The following is a 19,314-nucleotide window of genomic DNA, read 5'->3' as shown; positions in this document are numbered from 1 at the left end:
TCTGTTTTTTTGTCTCTCTTCAGTATCTCTAGCATTTGCCACTTCTTAATCCCTTCAGCAGCCTCCCTCCCAAAATCTAGTTTAGGAAATCAGCCGTGATGAGGGGCCCGGGGGCAGTCACAGAAGATGCTACTAAGGCACAGAGAGACTACAAAATTTGCCCAAGGTGATCAGCCTCAACCCACAACATTGTGTGCCCCGTCCCTTTTTTTAAATCTTATGCTAAACAAGCTTTTGTAGATTATGCTTATAAAGAGATGAGGTATCAAAATACATACAAGGACACACATCAACTCTAAGATGTTGATTAACTCCACTATTTTGTTTCTATTTGTTTAATTTCTATTAAAAATTTAAGAACCTCTGCACTCAATATAACAAAATGTTATTGGGTTTTAAATCCAGAATTTAGAGGTTTTGTGTGTCATTACTCATTCTTATTTGTATGTTCACAAGACAAAATGATTTGAAAAACTCTCTCCCCTTCCTCTACTCACTACTGGCTCTCACCTGAGTTCCCAGACCACACATCGAGCAGCCTTTCACTTTACCCACAACTGAACTCATCAGTTTTCCCCCCGAAATTCCTCTGCAAGTTTCCCTCCTAAAAGCACAGCAGGACCATCATTTACCTGATTAATCCACCCAGAAAGCTGGGCCTTACTCTATCCTACCTTCACAGACAGCATTCATCCTTTCTTTTTGCCATCTAAACATGTCTTCAATCTGTTCGCTTTTACCCACTGACCATCTCACCACTCAAGTGGAAGCCACCAACACTGCACTCCTGGACTCACGAGTCTCCCAAGTGGCCCCACAACCGCTCTCCCCTACTTGAGTCAAATGGGATTCTGTCAGTCCCGCGCTTATAGGACTCTTTTCAATCCCACTGTTCTTAGAAGAGACTCCCAGTTCTTCACCTGATGAAGGTCTTTGCCATGAAACTGTCAGCTCAGGGAGGGCAGGACACGCCCTCTCTCCTAGGCCCCGCCCTCTGGCAGAGCATCAGCATGGAAGGACCTGCTGAGCTACACCAGCCTGTATTCTAAACCTGGTCTTGTGTTCTTAGCAAACTGCTTCACTTATCCATATAAATCCAAGGTAGATTAGAAAGATCTTAGATGTTGAGCTAGAGTATTGATTTGGGGATTTTGCACTAGCAACCTGCAAGTATATGTTCTAATGATTCTCTCTTCTAAAAACCACACTCAGATTTAAGTAGTACTTGTGGAATGTCTTCAGAGTAAAAGGGACTGTACTTTTACAGACTTTATGTTTTATAACATGAACAAACCAGACAGGGTCACAAATGGAACTGCCTCACAAGTGACAGAAGACAGGTGAGAGGCATATAGCAACAGGTCACATAGATGGTAAGAGAAAAGTTGATTCTCCAACCCCCCCCAAATTTCCTCAAAAAACCAAAAACTCTGAATTTTGAAAGTAAAATACTATCATATAAAGAAATAAGATAAATAGTCCTCTTCATCAGGGTTTCAAGATCTGACTCCAGAATTTTTAGCAGGCTATACTGAATCCTAGCACAGAAAAATCAGATGGAATAGTGGTAAGTTTCAGAAAAACTGCAGTAATTCCTCCAATTGTAAGTGGACATGCACTCACCTATCGAAGGTGAATGTAAACCGCATTCTGGAGAAATTCGGAAGCTCCCAGGCTCCGCTTCTGGATGGCAAAGACACGGACAGCTTTGAAGCATGCTTCTAACTGAGTCACCGGCATTCTTACACTGCAGGGGAAACGGATGCTCTCAGTTATGAGCAGAGATGTTCCTGTCGTGTCTCACAGCCCGTGCCTGGGGACTCAGTGCCCTGCAGCAGCCCGGCCCAAGGTGAGGACATGCAGCATGGCCCACCCAAGAAGGAGGTGCACTGTGCTTGAGAAAGCCCATCCCTGATGGGGTCAAGAGGGGCTGGTGGGGTTGTGTGAACCTATAAATGCTCACAGAGATATACCTGCCTACATTCAAGTGATACAATTAAGAGTAGCAGGCTGTTTAACAAAATTTCAATTGTCAGTGGAAATTCTACCATTCCTTTCCACTTGTCCCCTGCACTCTGAAACAGGCTTAGGCTCTCTCATACCTGCAGCTCTGATGCAATAGTTGTAAAGTCATTTTACTTTGCTGCAGGTGTCCTCGCTCCCCGTTTCGCTGTGAATGTCCTCCCTAACACACTCAGATGTCTTCCTGGATCTCTCCCTGAGTTCCTTGCTCCTGTTCCTCAGATCCTAAGATAAAGGACAACTGAAGACACATGACCAGAAAAGGCACTTTGGACTTGAACAAAGTCCTCTGTGACCCCCTATGTGAGTACTGCCCACCCCTTAATTTTGTTCTCAAGGTTCTGCCTAGGGTGACGCCCAGACAGCAGAGAGTCCTGGGTCATTAAAGGCTGTGTGTCTTGGGCGCGGGGACAGGTGCAGGAGCTGGTTCTGGAACCGGGCCCATCCCCACCCCAGCTTCTCTCTCTCCGGAGGCCTCGCTGCCAAGCCCCCAGGCTCCATGATCTTCTGTTCTTCTCTTGTACTCTACTCCAAGCCCCTTTCCTCTTCCTTTATTCCCTAATTTTCCCCAGCTGGAGTGATTTTTCAATCACAGAATCTGAAAAAATTTCCTGCACCTGAAAAAGAGGTCTCCAGAGGTCAATGCCCATATGCTGGTTCCTGAAGATAGCCCCTGGTTAGGGGGACTCTCACCAAGGGTCACGGGGCAGCAGGCATGTTGCAGGGTCGACCACCCCCAACAAGAATTTGCTGTGACCCCAAGGCACGCACAGCATCCCTGTTCACAAAAATGTATTTGGACCACTTATCCGTTATTAAGAAGCAAAAATAAAAAAAAATTGCCCATGTTTCTTAATAAAATTATTTATGAGGTGGAAAAAGAAATTGTAATAGAAAAGAACAAATTTGACTCCATATTAGATGTGTTCCTTTGGCTTTAAACCTCTACCCTGTTTTCTAGGTTCAGACTTGTTAGCACTGGAGCTTTTGTAAAAGAAAGTTGCCTTTAGCCTGAAATATCCAGGAGAGACTATTCTCCGGGCTCTGATCTTTAAGGATGTTAGCTCTTCTGCACTTATATATAGATGGCAAGTAGTAAAACAGAATAAACTTTGTTTATTTTTGGAGGTTTTACAGGGGCACCATGATTTGACCCACATGGACAGCTGCAAGAACAAAGGATTCCAAGGAAATCAATTCGTACAGCAAGAAGTTTGCAACAACCAACAACACCCCCGCCCCTTTTTAGTAAAAAAGGAGACTGAATTCTGACTTGGGGAAGAGGGTTCTCCAGGATATCAGTATGCCATTTTCTGGGTCTCCCAGCTTTTCAAATAAAGTCAGTATTCCTTGCTCTAACACCTCATCTCCCGATTTACTGGCCTGTCATTCAGGAAGCAGAACTAGTTTTGACGTGGTAACTAAATGACTTCATTGGAGGTAGTATGTCTCCACTGTTTCCTCATTTCCAATATGTCACAACCTATCAATTTTATATGCTGTTTAACAACACAACAAAAAAACCTTTGTTAGGGAATTGATTCTACGGAAAGAAAGTTATTTCTACTCCTTCAAACCTTTTTTTTTCTTTTCTATTTTATTTTGTTTTGCTTATTGAAAAGAAAATAAAAGTGAAATCATTTTATTTCACGTATTTTTGTTACAACTACATATTTTAAATTCTACAGAATTATTTAAATTGCATTATAAATTTGTTCATATATTAATATAAAGATATATACACAATCAATGCGGATTAGGAAAGGAATGGATATTTACTAAAAATCCACTGCACATCCAGTCTTTTACAAGCATATCCTGGAATATAATAAGCTCTAGAATCCAGGGGTCCCCCACCCCCTTTCTCCCTGCCGAGTGCCTTAGTAATCAACAACCAAGGCACCATCATAGAGCCACGCGATATATATTTTAATTATAAATGAGGAAATTAACTCATTCAACTCTAAATCAAAAACCTTAAAATAAATACTGAACTTATTTACAAACAAAGAAAATTGAACACAATTAAGTACAGTTTCTTCCCCAAGGTCACTAAGCTAATAACTGGTAAAGGCAAGATTTGAGGTCATCTGCCTGATTCTAAACACTAAGGTGGAAAACACATTTGATTGTGGAGGGTCCAGCAGCAAAGCCTATCACCCTATCTTTATTCAGATCTAGCCTTAGACAGCCTGAGACAGCACCCCATTCCTATGGAACCTGAGGATAACACAAAGGATTTTATATCCAGTAGTTTCTTAGGTCTCATTTATATAAAGTGTTAGCAGGTCAGCAGAAAAAACTCTGGGAAATATGAGTGGGTCCAGAGCTTTTTGCTGATTAGTAACTTTATTTATCAGAACAGCGTGACCTTCCCATGAGAGGCCACATGGACCTTAACTAAAGGCAGGTGAGCAATGAAAACTAGCAAGACCCTGGAACTCAAGCAAGAAGGATCACTGCCATCCCCCACCAAGTTGCCTCTTCACCCTCGTGGGCACGATGGCAGAAGATCCAGGTTCTTGTCCAAGTTACACTATCATGGATTCTCACCCATAAACAGATACGACTCTATGCTGTCTTAAGTCCTTCCCAACTCAAATATGATGACACCAATATCTGAGCAGAATGTCTATGTCTCCACTTCCTCTCTTCTGTTAGGAGAATAATTCTATGGCCACAAAGCAGAAATCCAACTAAAAACACCATGCATGAAGCCAGGTGAAAGTCTGCGTAAGACACTTTGCTCTCACGGACAGTGAATGAAAACTCAGAATAAGTGGTTCTTCTTCCTCTGTAAGTGGGAGGTAGCCTGATTGTGTGTGTGTGTGTGTGTGTGTGTGTGTGTGCGCGCGCGTGTGTGCGTAAATCAAATACAATGAATTCTGGGATGTGTACAGATTTTTTTATGTTACTGTCATTTCATGAGGATGAGACAACCTTTAAAGTAATTTGAATCTAGTGTTCTGAGACATTCTCAGGTTCTTTTGGTGGAGGAGGGGAAAGGGGAAATGAAAGGAGGAAAGAAGTAAATGAAGCAAAGGAGTAAGAATACTGCTAGCGAAAGGCAAGACATTAATTTTGTTCCTACTTGCATCACACACAAATTAGGGACTGGCTTTCCCCAGGTGTCTTGTCGAACACTGAGTTGCAGAAGAGGCAACAGCCCATTTCTCACTGAACTTGTGACAGTACGTGGCATCTTATAGACACAAATCATTTACCCTGATCAAACACTCTAGCAGCAGGCCGTAGTTCTCCTATTTTGAGACAGAAGAAAACAGGAGTTCAAAGCGGATATATAACTTGACAAAAGTCAGAGGACCAGTAAACAAGAGAGGATGAATTCAAACTCAGATCTGAATGCAGAGTCTGCTCTTCTCACTCCCAGGACTGGAAAATCCTTAACACACAGGCTCCCCAGCTCCCCTGCAGTGTTCCTGGCGCCAAGCATTTCCCATGTTAATGGTCGCCAGTTCTCACAGTCACAGCGCTTTGTGCAGCCAATGGCCTCCATCGGACCTTGATCATCTACCTGTCACGCCCAACAGGTTTCTCCACAAAGGCAGGAATGCTGGCTTTCAAGTGCATAAAAAGCCATCCCTGGTCTAACCTGGGTTCTTCGGAGGCCTCTCCAGCCTAAAGGCAGCCATGAAAATGCTCACAGTTTGTACATGAGCCACACTACCTCTATCCATCAGTCTCCCCAAATATACTACTTAGCTACGACCACTTTGATAATCTTGGAAACAAATTTTGAAAAACAGAAAAGAAAGGATTCTGGAACAAGTATTTAATACTTACAATTTTAAATGACAAGTTACAAAGTGAGTATTGACAATCCGAATCTGCCTTCCTAGGTGTCAGTTTGAAGAGTTAAAAAATATAATTGCAAAAAATTCTCACTTACAAAATTAAGTAAAACATAAACAATAATCTGGGCTAAACTCAAAAATAATGCCCATGTTGTACATGGGGAAAAATACAGGACTATACTGAGGGGTAAAGTAAGAGATGTGAATGTAGAGACATCAACATATTGCATGGAGGAAAGCAGCTTTGTAAAATGAATGCTCTGTTAAAGATAATTCAAAACTTACTAAAAAATCCTATGAAAACCCTTATCTATTTTTATTCTTTAACTTGAACAAAGTATTTTAGAATTCTTCAGGTATAATAAAGTCATAATACTAGCCAAGAAAAATTGGGATGGAAGAAAAGAATCAAAAAAAAAATCACACTGTCAGATATTAAATAAATTTTTACAATATGTAAGTTATGGTGCTGGAGTAATAAAGTAAGATTGACAGAAATAAACCATGAGCTCAAAAAGAGACTTTAGTGTACATAAGTATTTTGTGCATGTGGGATTTCAAATCAAAGAGCAAAGTATGAATTCAATAATTTTCCTGGGAAAATCAGAGAATCACCTGGAAAGAACAAATTCTATTCCTGTCATAATGACCACAAGAAAAATTACAGATAGTGATGTAAATATTAAAAAGTACTAATAACAGCAAATACAACTCTTTGCTCATATTAATTCAACTTCTCCTCACTATAACAAGTACTATTATCATCTCCATCTTAGACATTAAAAAACCTACAGAAGAGATTTGTACCATTATAAGAAAGTATTTCTAAAATAATACCAAAAATAAAACCCAAAAAGAAGACATTTACTATCTTAAGTATATTTTGGGCCACAACAAAAGTAAAACTACTGAATAAAATGAAAGGCAAGAAATGACAAGTAAAAACTGCGTGATACATATTGATGAAGTCAAGGGGTTAATGTTCATAACATACAAAGAGCTGTCACAAAGCAACAAGAAGCTCCCTCACTTAACTGTGTGCAAAGGACAAAAGGGATCATTCACTTTTTAAAAGTCAGATGGCTAATAAGTGAAAAATGCTGAATACCTCATTGGTCATCAAATGCAAACTAAAACAATGAAAAAGCACTTTTGCTCATCATATTGGCAAATATTTTTAAAAGTTGTTCTAGCTAGTGTCCATCTGTGAGAGAACAAACTGTGAGCAACGTGTTTGGAGGGCGACATGTCAATGGATATGTAAACTCTGAAAAACGTGTGTACACACAGACTGAACTCCCCTTCTAGGAATCGTTTCGTTTAGAAAAAAATCAGTTCAAAAAGATGTACTCATCAGGATATTTTCACAGCACTGTTTACAATGGTGGGATGAAAAGCTGAAGTGAAATCAAATCCTGCTATAGAGAAATGGTTACATAAGTAATTCTACATCTTTTCATTCCCCACTGGAGATGGAATTTCTAGAGTCACTTGAAAAGAGCCTGTGATGAATGTAAATGTCACATCCAGGGACTAAATTTCCAGAAGCCTTAACTAAAGGAATACTCATACGAGATCACAGGAATATTTACAGAAGAAGGATGCCAGTCAAACATCTTTTCTGACAGTGGAAAATGGAGAAAACTTAAGTGTCCACCATCAATACAATGAAGCGGTAAATCACGGCGAGCTGTGGGCTCTGATGGGGCCGGCGTTTCGGCATGATTCAGGGCCTTGTCCACAGCACTCTCCCACCAAAGGTGTCCTTGCACAAGAGAACACACCTGCACAACAGGGGACCCCTCCACTCTATCTGAAAGGACCGGGTGAGTATGGAGTGGGAGGACGTCTATGTTATACCCCTGAGTGAATAAAGCGAGCTGCATAAAACATGTATTATGGCCTTATTTTTCAATAAAGCGTATATACACACACATATACATAGATTTCTCAGATTCGTGTATGTATCTATGTATGTATGTGTATATACATAGGCATAAATGTCATGAAATATATACACCACATTGTCAACAGTTTTGCCCTCAGGAAAAAAGGGGAAGGGATATAGGGGCCTTTCAGTACCACCACAGTTCTCTTTTCAGTATTTCAGTTAAATATACTTGGAATTTAAAAGTTTATTTAAGTCCGAAGTAAAATGGACAATGCCTCCACAAGACAGAATGCTATACTGGTCATTAAAAATCATGCCAGGGGAATTAGAATATTGTAGAAAAACATATAAAAAGCCAAATGGAAAATGGAGGTCTCCACACAGTAAACAGGCACAGAGTGCTCACTGGTTTTTATGAGAGAGTTGATACACACTGGTGAAAAGAACAGAAAATAGATGTTAAAGTGTTAATTATTATCTCTGAGTAGTGGGATAAGGATAGCCTCTTTTGCCCCTTTTTTCAGACTTATTATATTAAATACACATTATTTTTCATCTGAAAAAAGCATTTTAAGATGTGTAGTACCACACATTGGAGAAAATACACGAGTACATACAGAAACAAGTAACTAGGAGACACCGCAGCAGAGTCATGTAATGTAGAACGGGCGATCCTGATTAACACCGCACAGTTACATAAGGACCCACTAAGTGAGAGCACCTGCTGTAACAGGGCGTGGCCCCCTTCTGTTTGTCAGTTGTGTCTTCAGGGCTGAGGCAGTTCTGAGCACGGCCAGTGTCAGTGCTGGTGTCTGGATGGATGTCACTGGAGGTGAGGGCACCTGCAAGCCGAGAGGAAGAACAGAAATCATCCTCTGCTTTTTCTGTCTTGTTTCTTTGTTACTTTAAAAGAGAGGCATAAATAAGGTAAACTGAATCTTCCCTACTGAAATTTCATTAATGAAACCGTTCTTAAAATCTTCACAGCTTATATTCTGCTTATAACTGTCTTTTCAAAAAATTATCATATTTATTAAATGTTAATTAACTCAATTAACTCCCTGTTGAAACCTTCTATTAAAGAACATGAAATGCCGTATGTAAAAGCACCACGCCTGCAGTGACTACCTTAGATGCCTTGACGGCAGTGCAGTCAGCACTCACCATCCCGTGGCCCTGAGCTCCTGATGCTGCTAAGAGAGCACACTGCCGCCTCAGATGGAGAGAAACTGTGAAAACATTCTCTGAAATCTACAGCACTGACAAAACATAACTGACAAATCCCAGGCTCCTTTGAGGCTGTCATTTTCTGTTTCTGTCCAAACACCGTCAATGAGCAGGACCACCCCATTCCTGAGCCATGGGACTCATGTAGGAAGGAGTTTTGGAGAAATTTCCAGGTATAGAATGTAACCAACAATATGTAGAACTCTGACAATATAAAAGATGAAATACTCTGATTTTGGAAGACACTCAAAATATCCTCCTAAGCCTTAGTAGCTGGAAAGGCTGGGCTTCTTCACATCCACTTATTTATTTCACAGCCAGTGAGCATCTCCCACAAACCCTATTTCCCTGTGTCTGCTGGGAGCCTCAGGCACACTCTTGTTGTCGATCTGATAAGTCACAGGGCAGAGGCGTGTGTCTCACGCCTGCAAACATCACACAAGCTCGCTTCCTAGCCTCACTGTCTGAACTTGGCCCCATTTTTTCACCTGTTTATTTGGTATCTATTCTTCTGTAAGCTGCCTGAAGTGCTTCTTGGAACATGTCAGAAGAATGAGTGGGTAGATAAATGGACAGATGGACAGGTGAGAGATGGGCAGACAGAGAGAGAGACTGCAAGAAAAGGGGAACAAAGAAAATTTCCTATGCAAAACCATCTTCTAGTCAGGGAAGAAAACCACCACGGAGAAGTGTGAAGAGGCAGGTGGCTTAGGGCTGTTTCCTGGATTCCATGAAAAGTCACACCAAGAGATGAGAGAGTAGAACTGTAAATAATAAAAGAAAAAAAGCACGCATGCTTGAAAAAATATATCTACAATATGTACTTTCCAAAGAATAGATTCAAATCAGAAGAGCCCAATAACACAATCATTGGGTATTTACCGAAGTGAGAATCCCATCTCCAAACCACAAGTCTTCCCTTTGGAGCACTGAGAGTCTACACGGTGCGGCCATAACGCCGTCTCCGCAAATCCATTCTATCCTGCACTTACGAGGAACGAGAAGCTGTGCTTGGTCTGCCCATGCACGTCATTTACACCCCACAGCACCTCTATGGGTGTGGGACGCCTAGCGAGTCCGTCTTTGCAGGACAGGAAACAAGTCCGGGAGAGGCTAAGCTGACCTAACATTTCTCCATCTCACAGGACTGGTCACTCCAGAGCAGGACTCGAACTCGGACCCACATTTGTAAGCACGGTACTAACGTGCTCTGTGTGCTTTTTGTGTGTATAATACATTTTTTTCTGGCATGAAAGTATATTTAGTAAATGTTCGGTTGTCTTGTCTATCTCATTAGCTCACAATCAATCTTTATACTGTTGAATTGTACTCTTTTCCCCTGGAGAAAGGAACGGAAAGAGCTGGGGTCAGAATGAGGTGGGGCTCCATTCTTTATCTGGTACCTCATCTCATCCAAGTCCCCAACAAGGGAGAAGGAGGAAATGTTGTCTTCAAATTTTAAAGAAAGTACTCCACTGATGGTGACTTACTCAACTCCAAAACCAACGCTGGGGGCAGGGACATGCAGCAACCAGAGCAGTATCACCTGTAGGAAGGCAGAAAAAGCTCATGGGAGGGCTCAGGGGGTAATCCTGATTTAATTTCAATCGATAAAAGAATAACACACTCTAAAAATACTAGCATGCAATGGATTTGCTCTTTCTTGTCATTTAGCAAGTTTCCAAAGGGCACATGTAAGATTATCGTGAACCAGTGAAAAGAAGATTCTACAGACAGGGAAAATCAATGCCACAGGCAGGCTGAAAACCAGGCTGGAGGAAAGGAAGGGAAAGGGCTTCATTATGAATAGGGGAAAGGCTGGGAAAAATACATCATTACAAGGACTCTCAAGCATCATTCAACAATCATATTATCATTCATTCAAAAGAGAGTTACTGAGGTCCTATTTTGTGCAAGATTTTACACAGGGCAAAGCAAGAGTGCAGCGTCCATGGTGGCAACAATTGGCGGGGCTCAAATACACTTCTGATCCCGGAACTGGCACACTTGTCCTCAGTATAAAGGCAAAGAAAAAAAAGTAAAATAATTCTCTGTAAACTCAAAGCATTTTTGAAAAAAATTAAACAAGACCTAAATTCCTGGACAGACACAGCACGCACATTCCTGGATCAGAAGACAGCGCTCTTGGAATGGCAGTGCTCCCCAGAGCGATCCATAAATGCAACGTGGTTTTGATCACAATCCCAGCGGGTTCCACTGCAGAAACTGACTAGCTGCTGCTACAATTCATATGGGAATTCGAGGGTCTCAGTAACCAAAATGTGCTTGAAAAAGAACAACGTGAGAGGACTTGTAATTCTCAATTTCAAACCTTACAACTGTATCTCTAGGTGAGGCTAGAGGCCATTTTTAAGTTATTATTGTGTTTATCCTTATTTTCTAAATTCTCTACAATGAATATAACTGTTACAATAAGAAAAATAAAAAGTAAGGTATCTTTTAAAACATGCACACAGATTCATTCATTGGGAAAGTAATATTTTAACTATAAAGAGGTAAACAAATATCTAGTGAAAAAGGACTACTTAAAACAAGAGTGCATTTATATTTTTCATAAATTGAAAACTGAAAAGTACAAACACATCAAGTTTCTAGGGAGACTGATGCGACATATTAATAGTTATTTTCAAAAATTCTAATTGAAGAATGAAAACTCAAGAAAGGGAAAATCGTGATTGACAGCCAACTGCAAACACATGGAGAGCAAAGTCCTAGAAATCACAGTTCCTTTAACTCTGCTACTACCTCAGTAGGAGAGGAAATTCCTCACTGAGGGAAGAGTGGAATCCCATGCATAAGACAGGATACACAGTACAAACTGCACTAGAATAGGGGGTGATTTTCTTAGAAGAATTCTAAGGCTACAACATTGCTGAAAAACTATAAAAACACTGACAGACAGATTAAAACACACAGTCATATATATTATACAGAAACATATGAAGTCTGCTCCCATGTTGCATAGAAATACATATATATATGTTCATTTATGGGCACTGATTACTTTATCCCAGGTAGAATATTTCAACTAAAACAAATAATCAATAATACACTACTCTTGTCAAATCTTGTTGATAAGTTACTCTGCTATGTAAACATAATGTGTGTAAGATAGATCTAAAATTAGTGAAAAAGATCTTTATATGCTTTCTTGAACTCTTCTCAAAATTCCAAGCTTAATTTTAAAATAGATCTGAGCAGTATTTCTATATGATCTTTTCCCTCGTGAAATGAACAACACAGTCTGTTGTCAAAATTCTGTCCTTACAATGATTCACGAGCACCGTATCCTAACAAAACTGCTGGACAACAAGGCACTATCCAGACACTGTTACTAAACAAATGAAACACAAGGATGACAGTGACCCTATTCTGGAAGGCTTATAATCAATTCCAACATAGGGGTTTTTATTTGATTGGTTTGATTTGTTAGAAAAATAAAATCACTCAAGTACTTTCTTCTTTGAGCATTCTGTAAGTAATGACTCTCTTTTTAGTGTCATGAGCAGGAAAGAGTTAAGCATGACTTGATTAGTTCAACTAGCAACAATCATCACTGGAAGGTGAGTAATAAAGAAGTAAACTGCTTCTGCCTACATGAGACCTAAAATAAACCTACACTGATCTCTGCAAGGAAAATGAGGAGTTGAGGTCCCCAATGAGAAAACAAACTAACAAGAAATCAAAAAAGGAAAGACTTTTTCCATAACGATTCCAGGAAGGAGTGGAGCATGGTGGTGAAGAGCACAGATGCTTGGGACAAACATGAGTGTCTGAACTCCCTCAGCACTTGGTAGCTTTGACACTGATATGTCAGTGAAATTTTCTGCATCTCAGTCTCCTATCCATAGACTGGGGACAACAACAGAACCCGTCTCCTAGAACGGTCCTAAGAATTAAGTTATTTTATATATAAATGTTTAAATAAAATATCTCAGATTATAAATATTACCCCAAAACACAAGGAACAAAGGAAACAATGATAAATTTGAATTCATCAAAATGTAAATCTTTTCTTCAAAGGACACCATCCAGAAAGTGAAAAAGCAACAGGAGAAAATTTTTTCAAATAATTTTCTGATTAGGAATTTTTATCTTCAAATTAAAAAAAAAAAACTCCTATAACTCAACAATAAAAAGGGAACTCAATTAAAAAGTGAATAAAGGATCTGGAAATGTATTTTTCAAAGAAAATATACAAATGGCCAATAAGCACAATCAAACGATGTTCAATATTATTAGCTGTAATGGAAATCAAGTCAAAACCACTAGGAGAAACGGCTTCACACTCACTACAATAGGTTATAATAACAAAAAGTGTAACAAGCTCTAATGAGGACACAGAGGAAGCGGAACTCGCAGCCCTTGCTGGTGAGGATGTAACGCTGTGTGGCCACTTTGGAAAACAGCCTGGCAGGTCCTCAGAGATTTGAACATTTGGTTTATGAATGACCCAGCCTTTCTGCTCTCTGGGCACACACGTAAGAGAACTGAAAACCAATGTCCACATAAAAACTCCTATAGGAATATTCACGGCGCCATTACTCATCACAGCCAAAAAGCAGAAACAACACAAATGACTATCACCTAATGAATGGGTAAACAGTGGGGCCCAGCCATGCAGTGGAATATTATTCAGCAATAGCAAAGCATAGAGTACTGACCCAGGCAACAACATGGACAAACATTTAAAAGATTACTCAGTGTGAAAGAAGTCAGTCATAATAGACGGTTCCTTTTACATTAAATGACTCGTTTTACATGAAATGTCCAACACAGGCAAATCCACAGAGAGAGAACAATGGCTGCCTGGGGCTGGGGGAGGATGGGGAAGATGGGAATGACTGCTTGTGCGTACGGGGCTTCCTGTTGTGGGATGAAAATGTTCTAAGATTGACTGCAATGCACAATTATGGCATAGAGTAAAAACCGCTGTACATTTTAATGGGTGAATTGTATTAAAACTGTTAAGGACAAAAGCACCTAGGGCCAGTACTTTCAAATAGTAGATGCAAATTGCTAACTTTTATCACAGGAAGAAGAAACTGCCCTCAGCATGAAAGCAGGAGATCTTCAAATGTGGGTAAACTGAAATTGGACAAGAGCATTTCATTTGAAACACTTGCTGAGTGTACACGAAATATTCAGAAATAGGAAAATCAGTCTGACATCACGAAGAAGCATACTGCTTCAAATGAAGATCAAGGATTCGGCAAGCCCAGCTGCTAAAAATGACCAGAGAAGAAACCTGGTTCTTAAAACAAGCACCAGAGCCAACAAGGAAATGGTGGTGAGGAAAGCAGGTGGCCGAAATTCTGGAACAGTTAGGTACAAATAATTTCTCCACTGAAATTTCAAAAATAAAATGAAAGTGACGCAATGCTGTGCTAGCCTCACGTGAATGGGCTTTCTCTGGTGCTCGACAGTTCTGTAACCCCGAATGAGAGACTCAGGAGAATCAGCATGGTTCCTGGCAGTCCCCAAGTGACTGCCCACCAGCACACTGACCACCATCACATCTGCCAATGTTGTATTGCAGAGAAGAGACCAACTTCTAAAAGGCACAGGAAATGTTGACCAGGGAAGAAAAGGCTGCAGTCAGTCCTGGGACAGAGGCCCTGTGAGCAGAGGCCAGAAAGCTGCAGGTGAACTGGAGTTGCCCTGGGGCAGGAAGGGACCATGAAGGAGCAGATCTCAATTCTCTACTCTCTCTCCCTCGGGTAGGAGAGATAAATCTGCATCCTTCTCACCTGGAACTGTGGTTTCTTGCTTGCAGAAGTCTTAGCTACAGTAAATGATTACTCAAGACTCTGTGGAAAAAACCCAGAAATCGATAGGGAGTAGGGAGCCAACTCCACGAGCCTATCAAATGCTCCCATATTTATTGTGTATAATCAAAGGAAAAAGTCATTAACAGTTGTGTGATACTAAGCAGGAACTTGGGGAAAGAAGGGATGAGAAAGAGATTGTAGAATCCACCATGAGTACAAAGTCTTACTGTATCTTTAGGGAAGTCATGGGTTGAGGGGAATAAGATACATTCTTTGATATGTGAATTACAAAGCAGACCACCAGAACAGCTAAGTCCTTGTTTTGGGGATAATAGACTATCTAACTGCACACAAGCCCAGCGTTTATACCTGAGGGCCTGGGTCCTTGGTTTGCAATGAGCAGAGTGCTATCTAAAATCTCAACTATGCAAGCAAAACATTGTCTCTGCATTTTAAGGCAATAAGACAGGAGTGAGGATGCACAGGCGCTTGCTTGCAAAGCAGTTACTAAGCTTTTTTTTTTTCTCCTTAAAGTTGACAGGCGGCTGGGGTCTGTTTCAATTTGTTAATCCAATCATGGGCTCCCACATGGAACCATTATGGAGGACACCCTTGGGTGACAAATCCTGGCTCTGGGCCTTTTCCTGTCAGCTTCAGCCTCTCTAGCAGGGTCTAGGCAGATCCCTGAATAACGATCCTACAGAACCACCCACACTCTTAACTCCTGGTGCTTGAAACTTAATTTTAGCTCTACACAACTTAACGTAGAAAAGTTTCAGAAATAAAAGGTATTATATTCATTTTATATCTCATCATAGGACTGATTTTTCTGATTGCTCTAAGCTGCTTCTTCTTGGAAAAGCAACTAATTCTGCAGGTGAATTCAGTACTTTCTTTGGGCATAACTAGCCAGTTTGGTCTCGCTGAATTCTATTGGTCAAATACCGATACACATAATTGATTTCATTGTTCATCAGTTTCAGCTGGGAGTATAGGGAGTGTCAATTTTTTTCCTCAGCTCACCCTCAACTCTTTATCATCAGCAACTCAGGCCTCCGGAAACCAAAAAAAAAAAAAAGCATTTGTTTCCCTTCTACACTTTCAACATACCCAACAGGATACATCAGCCTGGAGAAAGAATTCAACACAAATGTTTAAACAAAAATCTATAAACCTGAAGTAACTCCATCTCCGAATCATGATACACAATGGCATGAGAGTAAAGCATGGGTGGGCCTGACCACCTGATTTCTATTATTCAAAGGAAGGAAGGTTTTCCTATTTTTATTATCACTCTGTCATTGTTTCTGATTAAGCCAAAAACTAGTGTATGAAATAATGAAGCAGTGCAATAACAGATTTTTGTTGTATCAATTACAGAAGGCATTCAGAGGGGTTAGGAAAACCCACCTCTGTAAAATATTCAAAATTTCTTCCACTGTTAAGAACACGTATACAAAATGCAACAGAGAATTCAAACTGTTGTGGAGAGGAGCAAAAGCCACAGAAACAAAGCAAAGTCATTATTATGAGTCAATTCAAAATTCACTGGACAATCATGTTCAATGCATTCAAGGAAATTTAAAGGCACACTGAAAACCATTCACTTAATGATCTGCAGGCTAGAGGAAGAATTTTTCTCTTTATCAGACAACAGTAATCAATAGGGTGCCCCACCAAACAAGGACCTAAGAACAATCAGTTTTTTAACAGTTCTGATAAATCAGCATGTTGTAAAGATTAAAATCCAGAAATTTTAAACATTCATTCACACCACAATGAAACAAGCACTTAAAAAAAAAAAAAACAAAAAGCCCAAAGAAACTAAGCACATAGATCATGTACCTGGATCAATGAGTACTTCATGTACCGCTGGAAGAAAGAAAAAACTATACCCTTTTCCTTGAAAAATAAAACTACTTTTAAAGATAAATGCTAAAACACATTTCATCATTCATGTTGCCTTGAAAAATCTGAGGCACTTGTATCTGATTAGAAAAGCAATTCTGAGTAATAGTATGTTACGATTCAGTGCCAGTTTGCTTTAGAATAAAAGAGAAAACAAAAGCTACTGTTTCTCACATCCTGCAGTGTGTGAAGTGCCTCCCTGCCTCTTTCTCCTCCCGTTTTCTAAGCTCATGCTCCCCAACCCTTCTGAAACAAGTATGAGAACAACTTATTCCCACCAATATGCCAAATGACAAAAGAATATCAATTTATTTGTGTAAATACATGCCTACAGCTTAAACTAGAGGAGTAATATATCAGAAGTCTATATGGAACTTCTTTCTACATTCCTGAAATAACACACACAATCGTTCACAGGGACACAGACATATTCCCCCTGGATTACTGGGCACTTCACAAGCTTAGGACTTCCAACTTCTAGAAGATAAATTTGTAGTTAGTTTAAAATACAAAACTGTCAGCTTTTGAAAGCCTTGATCATCTGCTAAACCATCCAATTATCAAAGAGACTCAATTAGCCTTCTCTGTAGAATGTAATTTCCCATGATGGCAAAGCAGACCCTAAGAAGTACTGGATCCAAGTCTCGTGTTTATCACTAGCTATGATCGTTTTTAAGCACATTAACAGATTCAGAAAGGTTTGTCCCAACATTTATTCTTCTTGATATAGTATACATGTTCAAATGCCTATACAGAGACTATGTCCCATGATGGTGTTAAGAGTTCTTTTGTGTATTGCAATATTTATTTTTAAGTGCAGACAAGGAGGTTGGGTGTTACTCAGTTGTAGGCCACCTGCTTAGCATGCAAAATATCCTGGATTCAGTCACCAGTACCTCCAAAAAAATAAATAAAAATAAGTGCTTATTTAAAAATGAGTAAAGTTATAAAAAAATTCAAATAAAAACCACTTCAATCTAGGAGCCACAATTGGAATAAAAAAAACAAGTGCTTCTATCAAATATTGACTTTATGCCAATCACAGAGACAACCACAAATCACCCTTGACAACCATCACGTGTGATTCTCAGCAACCCTACTAAGTAGACACAGATGAGAAACCCGGCACTGAGGATGAGGAGACGAAGCTCGGAGGAGCCGTGGACGCTGACCGTCCTGCTCCCCGTGACACCACGTCAGCCCAGGGCAAGAGCTGACAGAGCTGCACTGAGGGGACACCCAGCTGCATGGAACCTTGGGGAACTGGGGAGTCCCAGAAAACACTAAAAATTTTTCAGTGGAATACCAGCTCAAATATATTACACTTTGCCACATTCTTTAAAAAGGGAACGTGACTGAGACCTTTTAGATGCCTCCGTGTCCTTTCTGCCATCATCAGTTACTTGCCCTCTCAGCAAGACCAGTGATGATCTGGACCCCTTATGAAGTGCACTCAGATGGCAGAGCTTTTAAAGCTGTTTTATTAAGTTTGTAAGACTCTGTCTATGCCTCACACAGGCGGTCATCCATCAATTCTCCCCGGTGTGGATATACCACCTGAAATCATTCCTTTCTGCTTTTTAAAATCCCTTCATCTAATCCAGACTTTTCAACAGCAAAGAAGCAGCTCAACCACAGACAGTGGACAGCTTTTCACTAAATTACTCGAACAGCCCTTCGGACTACCTGGAAGCCCTTTTCTTCTATTAAACCCACTTCCAGGTACTTCATCATTTTCTGATTGGTGGACATGGCCTCTGACTGGCCTACTCAGAGAGCTCCCAGCGTCACATCCAGGGATGGGAAAGGACCCTGCAGTTGGGAGAAATCATTGAGGAACGCGAACATCCTCCAGTCAGGTGTGCACTGCTAGAAGTGCCACAACGTGCTAAGAAATTATACTGTCTTTACCCCTGGGCTCCCATGGACTGGTTTCATATTAACCAAACTCATGAGACACTGATGCAAGAAAACCAGAAATTTAACTTATTAATGTAACAGAAGACGTGAAAATATGAACCAGACTGCAATATCAGAGTTCAACCATGAGTACATGTTCTCCTCCATGGCCCAATCACGGGCAGGCAGTCACATGGCAAGCATGGACAGAAGTAGAGCAGGAAGGGTTTTTAGATTAACTCAATGGACTAAATTTCTGTTATACCAACAGATCTACTGCCTGGAAAATAACGCTAATCACGGTGCACTCTTCATGGACAGTGGCCGAGACACGAATGTGAGCAAATGTGTGACTCCTTTCTCTGTCCTTTCTGGGCTAACTGATGCACAGATGTACAGAAATCCAGGGATGCAGATACATCTAAACACCCAAAGCCCGTCTCTGTGAGCCTCAAAACCAGACAGCCAGGGTTTAAATACCAGCTCTACCACTTACTAGCTCTGTGACCTTGGCCAACTTACCCTCTGTGTGCCTCAATTTCCACACTGTATAGCTGGGATAAAAATCAAACTTTTCTTACTCGCTTGTTGAGAAGATTGAAGGATACATTTCTGTAAAACGCTCAGAAAAGAATGTAGCACTTTTTTGGTGCTCAACAAATGTCAAATTAATATTACAGTGGTTTACAAGTCTCCCTTCTAATCATCTTCTGTGTTTCCTGGCTAGTCTAAGTCACAAAGAAAACCCTTATTTCTCCTT

The 19,314-nt window shown here is 40.4% G+C and overlaps 1 long non-coding RNA gene across 1 annotated transcript in view; it reads right to left on the bottom strand.

Annotated features, from left to right (window-relative positions):
- Positions 1–8,480: 8,480 nt before the first annotated feature.
- Positions 8,481–19,314, bottom strand: part of LOC135318948 (uncharacterized) — a 29,289-nt gene continuing 18,455 nt past the window's right edge. Inside the window, exon 3 of the long non-coding RNA XR_010377421.1 lies at positions 8,481–8,570. This is a non-coding gene — a long non-coding RNA (uncharacterized LOC135318948). The remainder of the gene's footprint in view (positions 8,571–19,314) is intronic.

Source organism: Camelus dromedarius, chromosome 23, assembly GCF_036321535.1.
Source record: "Camelus dromedarius isolate mCamDro1 chromosome 23, mCamDro1.pat, whole genome shotgun sequence".
NCBI lineage: Eukaryota > Metazoa > Chordata > Mammalia > Artiodactyla > Camelidae > Camelus > Camelus dromedarius.
Note: the sequence above shows the minus strand (reverse complement) of the source record. Positions and strands in the feature narration are given on the sequence as shown.